Genomic DNA, 13,827 nt, shown 5'->3' on the forward strand with positions numbered 1-13,827 from the left:
CTCAAGAAAGAGCAACTAACTTTCCTTCTTTCTAGGAACTGAATCTTTTTTGGTGGGAGTGTGGGGTGGAGAAAGGTCCATGGAAGAAGTAGCATCTAATCATTACAACCACTTCAGCAACTTGGAGAATCTGAACATTAAGAATGTATTGTTTCATATTTTCTTGATTTTTTAAATTACTTTTTTTACTCCTCACCTGAGGATATTTTTCCATTGATTTTTAGAGAAAGTGGAAAAGAGGGAAAGACAAAGAAATACCGATGTGAGAGAAACACATCGATTGGTTGCCTCCTGCATGCGGCCCCGACCAGAGCCCGGGCTGAGGAGGAGCCTGCAACCGAGGTATGTGCCCTTGACGAGAATTGAACCTGGGATCCTTTGGTCAAAAGGCCAACGCTCTCTCCACTGAGCCAAACTGGCTAGGGCTTCTTGATTTTATTAATGGAGGAATATAGAAGTAGGAACTGTTCAACAAAAGTGGGGCGTCTTTTCTTAATTCAAACAAACATGTTTCATGCTTAACAGCAACTACAAAAATACAGTTTAAAATTACTATTGGTAGCAGTAGCTTTCATCATAAGTGGTATTAGTCATACATAGTTAAATTTTTAAGATAAATAGTAGCATTATTCTAAATAAGAATAAACTTCTCCAGAATCACTTTGTTACACATGCACATCCACACTTACTGTGCCAACTAAGCAATTGACAGTGTGTGACTGGCATCCAGGCATTGACCGTGTATTGGAAATGAGTGCAAAGCATCTTTCTCTGAAGTCTCTCTTTGTAAAAAAATTCTTATTCTTCTGAGGTTAATATAGACAAGAACATCCTATTATACCAAGATCATCAAATATGTGAAAGGAAATTGACAAAGAAAAAGACAGCTTTTGTTCTTCACAATACTGGATGCAAATTTGAAAGACTGTTCGCTTTTATGAAGACAGACCTCATTGCTTCCTAATTTCTTCCCAGGAAAACAGACTGGGGATGTAAGGTGTGACTGAATGACTAGTGATACCTAATTATCGCAAGCTGAACACAAGGCCTGTCACCGAGTATTGGGTCAATTCACATTTCTAAATTAATTAGCAGAGCAATGAGAAGAAAACATCAACTGAATATTCTCTTGGTCCACATTTAGTCAAGATCACATGGCATGGCTGAGAATCACTAACAATTAACACCTGAACAGTTAGCCTTGTAACCTTACTTGACATTAAATTTGTACCTTCCTCTGGTTTGGGCCTTTGGGGGAGGAGGTGTGGAACAGCAGAAAAATATTAATCCACTTCTCCTGTTAAACGGTGATGATTTGAGTTGGTATCACCACAGAGAGGCCCTGATGACGTGATGTAACATCTGCCTCCAAAAATTTGTAGTTTCTTGGGGAATATGCTAAGCTTTCTGACACTACTCCACCCTGCCCCAGGGCCCTTGTTGTGGCTATCCTTTGGACACACCTTTAAGTGTTGAGCAGAGGGAAAACCCAAAAGTGAGAGGAATCACTTCATGATAGTTTTTGTATTTTTCAGAGACCACAACATGCATAATTTTTGGTGCAGCTGCTTCTACTTTCTAAATCTCTCACATTTGTCTGGGAAGTACTGGCATCATCCGTCTCTCTGTGCTAAGATAAGGAAGCTCCCTGGGCAAAAAGCGAAACTATATTCCATTGTTTGCTGTGTGACGAAATGGTCTGTTTAGTTTGGGTTTTCAAGTAGTTCATGGCCATGCCATGATTTTTGTATTTTTTAAATTGATGGGCTAATTTTTAGAGCAGTTTCAGTATTTACAGAAAGATGTATCAGAAAGCACGAAGTGCCCATATACCCCCTCACCCTGCCCTCAGTTTCCCCTAATATTCCATTCATGTAATACATTTGTTATCATTGGGGAACCAATATTGATACGTTACTATTAACTAAAGTGCATAGTTTACGCGAAACTTCACCCTTTGCATTATACGTTCAATGGGTCTGACAAATGATGACATGTATCCACCATTAGAGTATTGTACAGAATAATTTCCCTGCCTTACACATCTCCCGCGCTCTGCCCTTTCACTCTCCCCCGAAGCCCTGGCAGCCAGTGATTTTTTGGTACTGTTTCCACAGTCTGCCTTTTCTAGAACATCATGAGTTGGAATCATATATTATGCACCCTTTTCAGATTGTCTTCTTTCACTTAGCCATATGCTTTCAAGGTACCGCCATGTCTTTTCATGGTTTATCGCTCACTTCTTTTCAGCACTAAATAATATTCTATTGTCTGGATGTATCGCAGCTTGTTTATCTATTCATCTACTGCAGGACATCTTGGTTGCTTCCAAGTTTGGGCAATTATGAATAAAGCGGCTATAAATATTTGCGTACAAGATTTTGTATGGACCTGTTTTCTATTCAGTCAAGTACATACAAGGGGCATAATTACTGTTTTGTAGGGTATGTTTAGTTTTGTAAGAAACTGTCAAACTGTCTTCTAAAGGGGCTAGCCCATTTTTCATTCCCATCAGCAATGAATGAGAGTTCCTGTTATTTCTTGCTTTTTCCTTGCTTGTCTCTCCAATCAAATGGTTTTTACTGTTGAAGAGGTCACTGAGCTACATGAATTTTTTTTAAAAAAAAATATGTAGGAAACATCTGAAAAATCAAGCAACTAAAATAACAAAAAATCTTTCCGTGTAGAGCACCCATGTCTCTGAGGTTCTAAGCTGCAGTGTTAACCTGTGCTCTGTGTCTCCAATACTCTTTGTCACTGCAGCCAGACCCCCGTCTTGGCCAACATCAGAGCCCTTTTTATTCCAACCTTATGTTTGATCTTCCAGCATCTGTTCTAACTCTTTGTGCACTTGGCAGCCAGACTGAGCTTTTCAAAATGCAAATCCTGACCTAAACACTCCTAGGAGACAGTACAAATCCTTAATACAATCTCTGAGGCCATGCACGTACTGACAATACCCATCTCTCCCAATCCATCTCTGATCATTTTCTTGTCTGCTCAGTTCTACTGGTTGCTCCCCGGTTCCATGAGAGCGTGAATTACTAATCCACCACAGGGCCTAAGCACATGCCATTCCTTCAAGTCAGAAGGTGTCTTCTCTCCCACCTCATCCTCACCTACTGAAATCATATTCATTCTTCAGGTCTCCTCTGAACTGACCTTTTCTCAGGAGACCTTCCTTGGCCGTCTGCTCACATTGGGCCCTGAAGTTAGTGGCTTCCCATTACCCAAAACCTCTTCATAGAATCTCCCCTAAGTGTTATTTCATAGTTAGCTGCTTGATATTTATCTCCTCTAGACAGTATATTTCATGAAGGGAGGATTGCATACATTTTCCTGACTGCTTTACTCTCAGATGCTATGATAGTGATTGGGCATGGCAGGGAATCTATGAATACTTATTTGGGGAATGGGTAGATAATAACAAACACATAAAGATAATAATTCCAGATAGAAATTGCCATGAATTAAAAATATATTTATCAATGCACTGCTGACAACAGAAATTTCTATTATCCAGAAAAATTGCTATTTCTTTTAATAACTCCAGAAAGCTGATAAAGTCCTTTGTCTGCACACTTAGGCATATATACAAGGTTTTTATGACTTCCCTTCTGCCTACTTCTCCTACCTCATCACCTGCTGCTTCTCCCTTGTATGTGATGCTCTAGCAATGCTGGACTGAACTGTTTGCTATTTCCCAGAAGCACCGTGTTGTTTTATGGCCCTGTGACATTGCTCAGTTATTTTCTCCTGTTTGGAAGATTCACATTGCCTGGCAAACCACCTGTGATTCTTAAAAAATAAATTCAACTACAGTTTACATTCAGTGCTATTCTGTAATAGTCTTAGAGCATAGTGATTAGACAATCATGTACTTTACAGAGTGGCCCCCCTGATATTTCAAGTATCCATCTGGCACCATACAAAATTATGATAATATTATTGACTATATTTGCTAGGCTGTAATTTAAGTCTCTCTGACTATTCTATAGCTGCCAATCTCTACTTCTTAATCCCTTAACCTTTTTCACCCAGCCCCCTCAACCCTTCACCTGACAGGGGACCCTGTCAACTGTCAGTCTATGAGTCTGTTTCTTTTTTGTTTGTTTATTTTGATACATCTCAGGGGCTCCCTTCTCCAGGAAGATTTCCATAAACACCTGGCACAGCCCAGTGGACCTCTGGTGGTCTATATCAGTCTGTATAGTCCAATATCAGGCTAAAATATGCAAAAAATATTTAATGAAGGAGACTCAATATTGCTTACAAAGTTACACCATCATGGGAATATTTCCATTTGCCCTCCTAGCTCCCTTTGAGACTGGGAGTGACATCAATGATGAGACTATTTGTCTTGTTCGCTCTCTATCCCCAGTGCCTGGCAGGGAACAGCCACCTGACCTAAGTTTCCTGAAATCAACTGAATGATCAATACAAAAGTAGTAAGCAGGGTCAGATTTCCTTAAGAGTAGTTCATTGAAACAATCACAGCATCCTTTTTGATCATCCTAGATAACCTGAGCACTTAAAAAAGTATATAAATTTGCAGACTAACTCTACAGCTGTCTGAATTTATTTCTTCTACCCGTGGTCGGCAAACTGCGGCTTGCGAGCCACATGCGGCTTTTTGGCCCCTTGAGTGTGGCTCTTCCTAAGCCTTAGGAGTACCCTAATTAAGTTAATAACAATGTACCTACCTATATAGTTTAAGTTTAAAAAATTTGGCTCTCAAAAGAAATTTCAATCGTTGTACTGTTGAATTTGGCTCTGTTGACTAAGGAGTTTGCTGACCACTGTAGATGATAAAATGAACAATTGTGTCCCAGCTACAGTCTAAGCTGACCTAGGACCATCAAATTAAGGCCCCCATCATTAGCAACACCTCATAAAAATTAGACCAAAAGTAAGATGTATCCAGGTTCTCTTGGATCACACTCCAGGTCTTTCTTCGCTGAGACAATAATTATTCATCCTTTTCCGCTTTGAAACATGCCTGCTTACAAATGGGAGCACTCCCTCCTCTGAGCCCACACACTGGACATGTCTCCATCACTCCCTTCCCTTTTGCATTAAAACCGCTTGTTGAAATGTATGTCTCATGTTTCATTGCAAGATCCCTGAAGGCAGGACTCTAGAGAGTATTATGTTAAGTGAAATAAATCAGTCAGAGAAAGACAAGTATCACATATCTCACTTATATGTGGAATCTAATGAAAAAAACCAAATAGATTCAGAGTCATGGAAGCATGCAACAGACTGAGGATTCTCAGAGGGAAGGCGGGGGGAGGGAAGAGATGAACCAAAAAACTTATATTCACATATGCATAACCCATGGACACAGACAATGAAGGGGTGAAGGCCTAAGGAAGGGATGGAAATAGAAGGATAAGGGGGGTGGCATCAATGAGGATAAAAGGGGACATCTGTAATACTTTAAATAATAGAGATTTTAAAAAAATTAAACAAAAAATCTCTAAATTCCAAGAATCTAATCCAGTGGCTAGCTCACAAACACATCAAACAATGTTTTTTGAATGAATGAAGCAATAATCCTATGTATAATGGGATCAAATAGAGTGTAGTGTTATGAATAGGTATAATAAATACATAAAAACAAGAAATCAACAACATTTTCAAAATACAATATAATCCCCGACATTGGCTCTGGGGAAATAACTGACATTTACTGAACGTCTACTATGTACTGAATGCTGTGCTGGGTTCTAAGCACTTTGTCAATGTCACCGTGTTTTATTTTTATAATAACCTGTCAATGTAAATAAAATCACCTTAGTTTTTAGATGCAGAAACTCAAATTCAGAGAACAGATTTGTAAATTTAAGAAATGTCTGACACCAAAATTCCTTTTCCTGCTGTTGAGACTATTATTTAAAGGGAAATTATTCAGAGAGTGAAAGATGAAAGGACCTTTGATTAAGGGCCGACAGGAATCCTCCCCATGCAAACTGTGTGGGCCTCGGAAAACAAAGTCTCATTTCATCCCCTTCACTGTCCCTGCCTGTGTCTCTGTGTCTAAGCAGATAGAACTCACTCTGCCCTAGAGACCCTGGAAGGTCTGTCCTGGCTATAGTTTTCCACACTGAGTGGCATCAGCAGATGCCTTAAATTAAGATCTTTGTTAAAGATCCTTTTAAAGCTGTGATTACTTAAGGGCATTTTCTTTTCCCCCTGAATTTCCTTAACACTTTTAGTACTAGTGCCCCAGTGCACGGACTCGTGTACATTGAAAGCAAATTAATTAGAAGGTGGTGGGTGGGTGAGATGAGCCAGACACAACCTGGAGCCAACCTCCCATGGTCCTTCCCCAGCCAGCCACACCTGGGGTGGAGCTAGGGCTTGAAGGGCCTCTGCGAAGTGAGCAGGGGTCCCTCCGGCAGGTGGGATCCCTCGGCCTGGCCTGCGGAGTTCATGCTGAAACTGGCTCTCTGACATCCCTCGAGGAGTCCTGGAGTGCAAGAGGGCACTCTGCAAAGTGGATGTCGTACAGGGTGTGGAACGCAAATGCAAGTGTGCAGTAAACCAGATTCAGGCCAACAATGCCCCAGCAATAACATAACCCATAGCTGAAGGTGGAATAGTGTGGCCTCATGAGAAATCAGGCTCCCTCCTTTCTGGTTTTGGGGTGTATCACCCGAGAACCACCACTGCCAAGTCACTGCAGCTCAGCAGCTCCTGTCTTGAGCATCTGCCCCATGGTGGTCAGTGCACATCATAGTCACTGGTCAGACAGAGGGAGGGACACTTAGCATGTTAGCCTTTTATAAATATACTAGAGGCCCGGTGCACAAAAATTTGTGCACTCCGGGGAGGGGGAGGGGGGGAAGGTCCCTCAGCCCGGTCTGTGACCTCTCACAGTCTGGGACCCCTTGGGGGATGACCATCTGCTGGCTTAGGCCCTCTCCCCGGGGGATTGGGCCTAAGATGGCAATCAGACATCCTTCTGGCAGCCCGGCAGCCCTCGGGGGATGCCCAGTTGCCAGCGGGGAGCAGGCCTAAACTGCAGTCGGACATCCTTAGCGCTGCTGAGGAGGCAGGAGAGACTCCCACCACCACCGCTGTACTGGCAGCCATCAGCCTGGCTTGTGGATGAGCAGAGCTCCTCCCATGTGAGTGCGCTCTGACCACCAGAGGGCAGCTCCTGCATTGAGCATCTGCCCCCTGGTGGTTAGTGTGTGTCATAGTGACCAGTCATTCCCAGTCTTTCTGCTGTTAGGGTCAGTTTGCATATTGCCCTTTTACTATATAGGATAGAGGCCTGGTGCATGGGTGGGGGCCGGCTAGTTTGCCCTGAAGGGTGTCCCAGATCAGGGTGGTGGTCCCGCTTGGGTGCCTGGCCAGCCTGGATGAGGGGATGATGGCTGTTTGTAGCTGGTCACACCCTCTTCAGGGTGGGGGGCCCCCACTGGGGTGCCTGGCCAGTCTGGGTGAGGGGCTAAGGGCCGTTTTCAGGCTGGCGGGTGACTGAAGCTCCCAACCTATCCTTTTATTCTTTTTTTTTTTTCTGGGATTTATTTACCTTCGATGGCTGTCACTGGAACTGAGAGCTGTCTTTAGCTCTGAGGCTCGGCTCCAGCTCTGAGACCTCGGCTGCTGATCTGGGTTTGTTTGGGTTCTATAATTGAAACATTGTTTCAGCTCCAACTCCGAGGCCGGCTGGCTGAAAGCAGGTTCCTGGAGCTTGTTTAGCTTCTATAATTGCAACATAGTTGCTTAGAATGCAGCTCAGAGGCCGGCAGCAGCAGGCGGGGAACCTTGGCTTCTTCCATCACTGGAGCAAGCAAGCCTCCTATTCGCTTCAGCTGCCTGGCTGCCAACCATCATCTTGGTTGGCAGTTAATTTGCATATCGCCCTGATTAGCCAATGGGAAGCTTGTCGGAGGTACGGTTAATTACCATGTTTGTCTATTGTTAGATAGGACTAGAGGCCCAGCGCACAAAAATTTGTGCTCTCGGGGGGTCCCTCAGCCCGGCCTGTGCCCTCTCACAGTTTGGGACCCCCTCGGGGGATGACTACCTGCTGGCTTAGGCCCGCTCCCTGGGGAATTGGGCCTAAGATGGCAGTCAGACATCCCTCTGGCAGCCCGGGAGCCCTCAGGGGATGTCCGCTTGCCAGTGGGGAGCAGGCCTAAGCTGCAGTCGAACATCCTTAGCACTGCTGAGGTGGGAGAGGCTCCCACCACCACCACTGTACTGGTAGCCATCACCCTGGCTTGTGGCTGAGCAGAGCTCCCCCTGTGGGAGCGCACTGACTACCAGGGGACAGCTCCTGCATTGAGCGTCTGCCCCCTTGTGGTCAGTGTGTGTCATAGTGACCAGTCATCCCCAGTCTTTCTGCTGTTAGGGTCTATTTGCATATTACCCTTTTATTTATTATATAGGACAGAGGCCTGGTGCATGGGTGGGGGCTGGCAGTTTGCCCTGTAGGGTGTCCCAGATCAAGGTGGGAGGTCCTCCTGGGGTGCCTGGCCAGCCTGGGTGAGGGGCTGAGGGCCGTTTTCAGACTGCCCACACCCCCTTTACGGTGTGGGGTCCCCGCTGAGGTGCCTGGCCAGCCTGGGTGAGGGGCTGATAGCTGTTTGCAGGCTGGTCAAGCCCCCCAGCGGGTACCCTCACCCCATGAGGGTGTGGCCATCCTGGGTGAGGGGCTGATGGCTGTTTGCAGGCTGGCCACGGACCCCAGCTACCCAAGCTCCCAGTGGAGGCTGGCTGGAAGCAGGTATCTGGGATTTATTTATCTTCTATAATTGAAACTTTGTTGCCTTGAGCAGAGGTCACAGCCAGCCAGGGCAGGCTGGAAGCTTGGCTTCCTCCATTGCCGGGGCAACAAAGCCTCCTGCTTGCTCCACCTTCGTGGCTGCTGGCCACCATCTTGGTTGGGTTAATTTGCATATAGTCGCTCCTATTGGCTGGTGGGCATGGCTTGGGCATAGCAGAGGTGCGGTCAATTTGCATGTTTTTCTTTTATTAGATTAGATAGATAACTTCTCAGTCCTGCCAAATAGATTTCATAGGAATAGCTCAATACAACTATTTAGCAATAATAGACATAAGGGCAGATTAAAACTTTAAAAAGTTTTAATAGGATACTATAGAAAACTTAAAAGTTTCTATAGGATCAATCAATAATTTGCATATAGTATGTCATTTCTCTGGGTGTTTATACATTATTTTCCTTATTATATTCTAAGCTTTTTGAAGGTGGGAACCACATGCTGCTTAACTGTGCATCCCCAGCACTGAGAATAATATCTTAAACATAACAGCTATAAATTAAAGTCTGCCATTGAATAAAACATAAAAATTATTCTCCCATCTGTTCATGAAGGTTCTGGAAAGCCTGACAAAAATATACACTCTGAGCCCTGGCCAGTGGCTTTAGCATTGTTCTGTGCACTGAAAGGTCACCAGCTGGATTCCAGGTTAGGACACATACCCATGTGGAGGGTTCTATCCATCCCTGGTTGAGGTGCATATGGAGGCAGCCGACTGATGTTTCTCGCCCTCTCTCTCTCCCTTCCTCTAATTTGTGTATTTATTTTGAGATGAGGAATGATTTTTCCCAGCCTAAATATACATGTTGAAATTCAGTACAAAAAAAAAAATATCTTCTTCAAACCATGCATTGTGAGGGCTGGAACACAGGTTTTCTGAATCCTCTCTGTTTGCAGTTTAAGCATCTTGGGAGCTAGAATTGTCTTGATATGCCAGACTTTCAGAGCCCAGCAAATTTCTGACGGTGAGGTTTTCACTTTTCAGAGAAAATGAACAATGTTGCCATTTATGCTATGATAGTTTTAGACACATTAACAAGTGCAAATTGAAAAGCTGGAAATAGAAAAGCTTTTGTGGTTAGATATTAAGATTTCCGGGAGTTGACCCCACAGGACCGCAGATGTTCCGTCTGCTTGTCTGTATTACATAATGGCAGAGAAACTTCTCAGGGACCTGAGTGGATTTTAATCTTGCAAATGTGTATGGTTCTGGGGGAGCTCCAGGGAATCAATAAGCTTTAGAGAAGGCAATTGGTTTCCAAGAGAATAAAATGTAGCGATAGTGAGGGGAGAAGAGTGCCTGTGACCAACCCCACCCTTACCTTAGAGCTCTCCTGCACATTCCTTTGTTTTTTCTTTTCTCCTACATGCAGGGTCCTCAACTAGGGTTTGCATATATTATTTCTGATTCCTTAAATTGACTAAGCTTGCTGGTTGTTTGCTTCTGTGGCACCCTCTGGGCTCTCTTTTGAACTACACAAGACACTTGTTAACGTCTGTAGTTTTTTTTCGACAGGCAACTGGACCTTAACCATTTCAGCAGGGCAGGGCCCAGAGGAGCCTCACTCACTGCTATTTCCAGCACTTCCTGTACACCCCCTGTGCATCCCGTCAGTGGTGTCTCCTGCTGCCTGCTCCCTCTGCAGTCGTGAGAAGGTGGGTGAGCCCTGTTTACCAACGAATGCTGTGAGGGCCACTGGGAATATACGAGATGAACTCAGGCACGTACTGATGTATGTTTTTATTTCAATAGTTGTGTTTTTATGGTTAACCAGTATTTATTAAAATTCTCTGTTCTTCCATTTTACAGATTTAAAGCAAATTTGCCTTCGAAAATAAACTTATTTCAGTCTGGAAGTGTTTTTACTCAGAAACAATAAAGAAATAATATAGGTAGTGCATGGATATGAAAAAAATATTTCTGCTATATGATATAATCATAACTGACATTTAAGAAACATGAGTTTATAGCATCAGTTGACCCAAGCTTCTATTTTACAATTTCCTTTGTGATATACAAGGCTCCAGGTGTGGCACATCATCAACATTGAACCTGTTTTTAATTTGAGAATATTTAGATAAATTCTTCTGTCACAGATGTTAGAAAATTAAAATTTTTTTGTGTTATTTGTCTATATAATACAATACCTGGTACAGGAGGTGCTAAATAAAGGCAGCCAATTTTGCATTTTTAGAGTCCATTATTGATATAATATATTGATATATATATAAAACTGGAAATGGATTTCAGTTTTGAAATCAACAGTGTTTGGTATCCACTTGACTGAGCCGGGTGACCAAAGGAGAAACATCATAGATGGACTGTAGGTTGACTAAATGAATATTTAGATAGTAATGTTAAAATAAATTGTAAAAACTGCTCATAAACTGGTCTCATATTACTGAGATCCTACATTTTATATGCATATTCAAAGCAAACCTATTTTAAACTAGCACTGCTTTTATAATATGCGTTATTCACTCTAAATGAAATAATTTCATTATATAACTCTGAGAAATATATTAAATTTAGTTTTTAGGGTTTTTTTTAACGTTGATACTCACCACATTCTCACCCCTGTCTCGTGGGCTTTTTATTCATTTGCCCAAAGATAACTGTTACTTTAACAGTGAAATGAAATCTCTCAGCTTCCCAGGCACTTTGTGGTCAGTAAACAGTCTAAAAAAATGTAGTTTGGCCAGTATTCCATGTTGCCGAAAAATGACATGAAATGAGTTCTCAGGATAAACATTTTCCATGCCCATTACGTTGGTAGTTTGGTTTTGTAGTAAAGCTTCTGTTTTGTTTCATGTCACTTCTCACCTGTCTCTATTCATGTCCGCCACTTTATCTCCACACAGCAGTGTGTACTAAGAGCCTCGCCTGGGATAAGCTTCGTTCCCTGGACCCCGAGCCAAGGAGAACCTGAAAGTAGACTGGGGCCTCCTTCCCTTTGACATGTAAGCAGAGTCTGAAATGTGTCTGCTGCTCCCTCACCTGGGCATGTAGACAGCTCCTGTATGTGCAGGAGAACATTGAGCTATAGTTACTCGCTTGCATGGACACCAGTCTCCATGGGCTTCTGCCCTCCCACCAGTTTGTAACTAGAAAACAGTTCATCACCTCTTCACCCTACTCTCAACTCTGCAAAGTCATAAAACTGACAGACTGTCCAGGTGACAACGAATACCGTTCTCATACTGCTAACGCCCAGGGCTCACATGCAGCCAGGTCTCCCTCACAGGCATGAAGGGGGTGCACTTGTCAAATGGTTTGATAACCAAATTCAAAAGACACGATTATTAACTATTATTTGTATGTCCAGGGGAACCAGATGGCCTAGTTTTTCTGTGATATTTCCCTTTATGCCTGTTCTCCCAGAATAACAACACTCTTGAGCACTCTCAAAGTTGTCCTGATTTAGACAATCAATTGCGGTTACTCTATTTGTCCTTAGAAAAATCTGTTTACTCTCTTAGCCTCAATCAAAGGCACTGAACACCACAATTTCTAAAGATTCTTCTAGTTCTAACGTTCTATGAGCAATAAGGCCAACCTCAGGGGCACAGAAAAAATAAAAACAACTTTTCTGAAATCTGTGCATCCTCAGTAATAATATGAATTTTTTTTTGTTAGGTGTGGACTCATAGACTAACTTTTCCAGTGTCTTCTTATTTTCATGTACAAACCGATTTTATGCGTACCCAACCTTAAGCAGGTAAAGAAAGATAAGGTGTCATGGCCCTGGAGGTTTACTTTCTCTCTTTTGCTCAGTACCTCTTGCAAGAAGCCAGGTGTACAGGACACCTCACTCAAAGACAGCACAGGCTGGTGCCAGCGGCTGGATGCTGGAGGCCCGCTTTCTAACAAGGCTATTTCATCAACCAAGAAAACTCTGTTATTATGTAGGGAAGTTGATGTTCCCTGTTTTTCTTTCCAACTTTCTGACACATATGTGAGTATGAACAGGTCAGGGTTCTATCTTGTTAGCATTTTTCATGGTGCCTACAGCTAGCCCACTCAGGCATGTTGCTCGGCAGGACAGGAATGAATAGGGAAACTATACTTTGCTGATTCTCTATTGTTAAGCAATACAAAACTTTATGACAAATTAGAGTGCTGCTTTCATAGTATCAGTAGCCATTTCAACAGGGATGCAAAATTATGTAACATCAATATACTGAGAATGAGGCGGCACAGTTTAGCAAGAGTACTGAAAGCCTCTGGCCCCCGTCCCAATGCTCCCATGGTGCAGCTATGCATTCTTGTCACTAAGTCTCTAAACCTGTCTTTCTTTCCATTACAATATTATTTTATATTAGTTTCAGGTGTATAGCACAATAGTTAGACATTTATATAACTTACCTAGTGGTCCCCTGATAATTCCAATACCCACCTGGCACCATACAAACTTATTACAATATTAGTGGCCTGGTGTATGAATTCGTGCACATGGAAAGAAAATTAATTAGAAGAAACATTTTAATATCGCTATTTGCCCTTTCTATATAATAGAGGTGTCAACCAAATTCACAATCAACAATGACAGATGGAAACACACATGTGTGATTGGCACCAGGGAGAGCTTTATATGTATCATGCATGCACAAGTCAACTTAGCCTTTTATAGATATAGAATAAACTTGCTTAATTAGACCTGCTTTCTGATGTAGCTAAACTTTTTCTAGCCCAGTGAAGCACCCCGACTTCTCTTTCAGGTAATGTCAGCAACACAGCAGTAAATATCAACACAAAGCACATTATTATTGTAGATCATGCAGGGAGAACAAAAGGTAAAATATTTCACTACAGCAGTATTTGACTATATTATGTGCAGTGAGAAAACCTGAAGTCATTTTTAAGGTCCACCATTTCTTCCTTCTTTTCAGTTAGATCAAATTTCTAAGCTTTCTAAATCTCCATTTTCTGGATAATGAAAAGAAATTAGGATTCCACCAAATCTCCTATCTACCTACTTCAGGACTTCTGTGAGGATCAAAAGAGATGAGGCATGGGAAAATGCTTCAC

At 42.7% G+C, this 13,827-nt stretch overlaps 1 protein-coding gene across 1 annotated transcript in view; it reads right to left on the bottom strand.

Moving 5' to 3' along the window:
* The window catches only part of GRM5 (glutamate metabotropic receptor 5), a 417,272-nt gene that overhangs the window by 198,207 nt on the left and 205,238 nt on the right, over nucleotides 1–13,827 (bottom strand). The window lies entirely within an intron of this gene.

The sequence above is a fragment of the Myotis nattereri genome, assembly GCF_964212035.1.
Source record: "Myotis nattereri genome assembly, chromosome: 9".
NCBI lineage: Eukaryota > Metazoa > Chordata > Mammalia > Chiroptera > Vespertilionidae > Myotis > Myotis nattereri.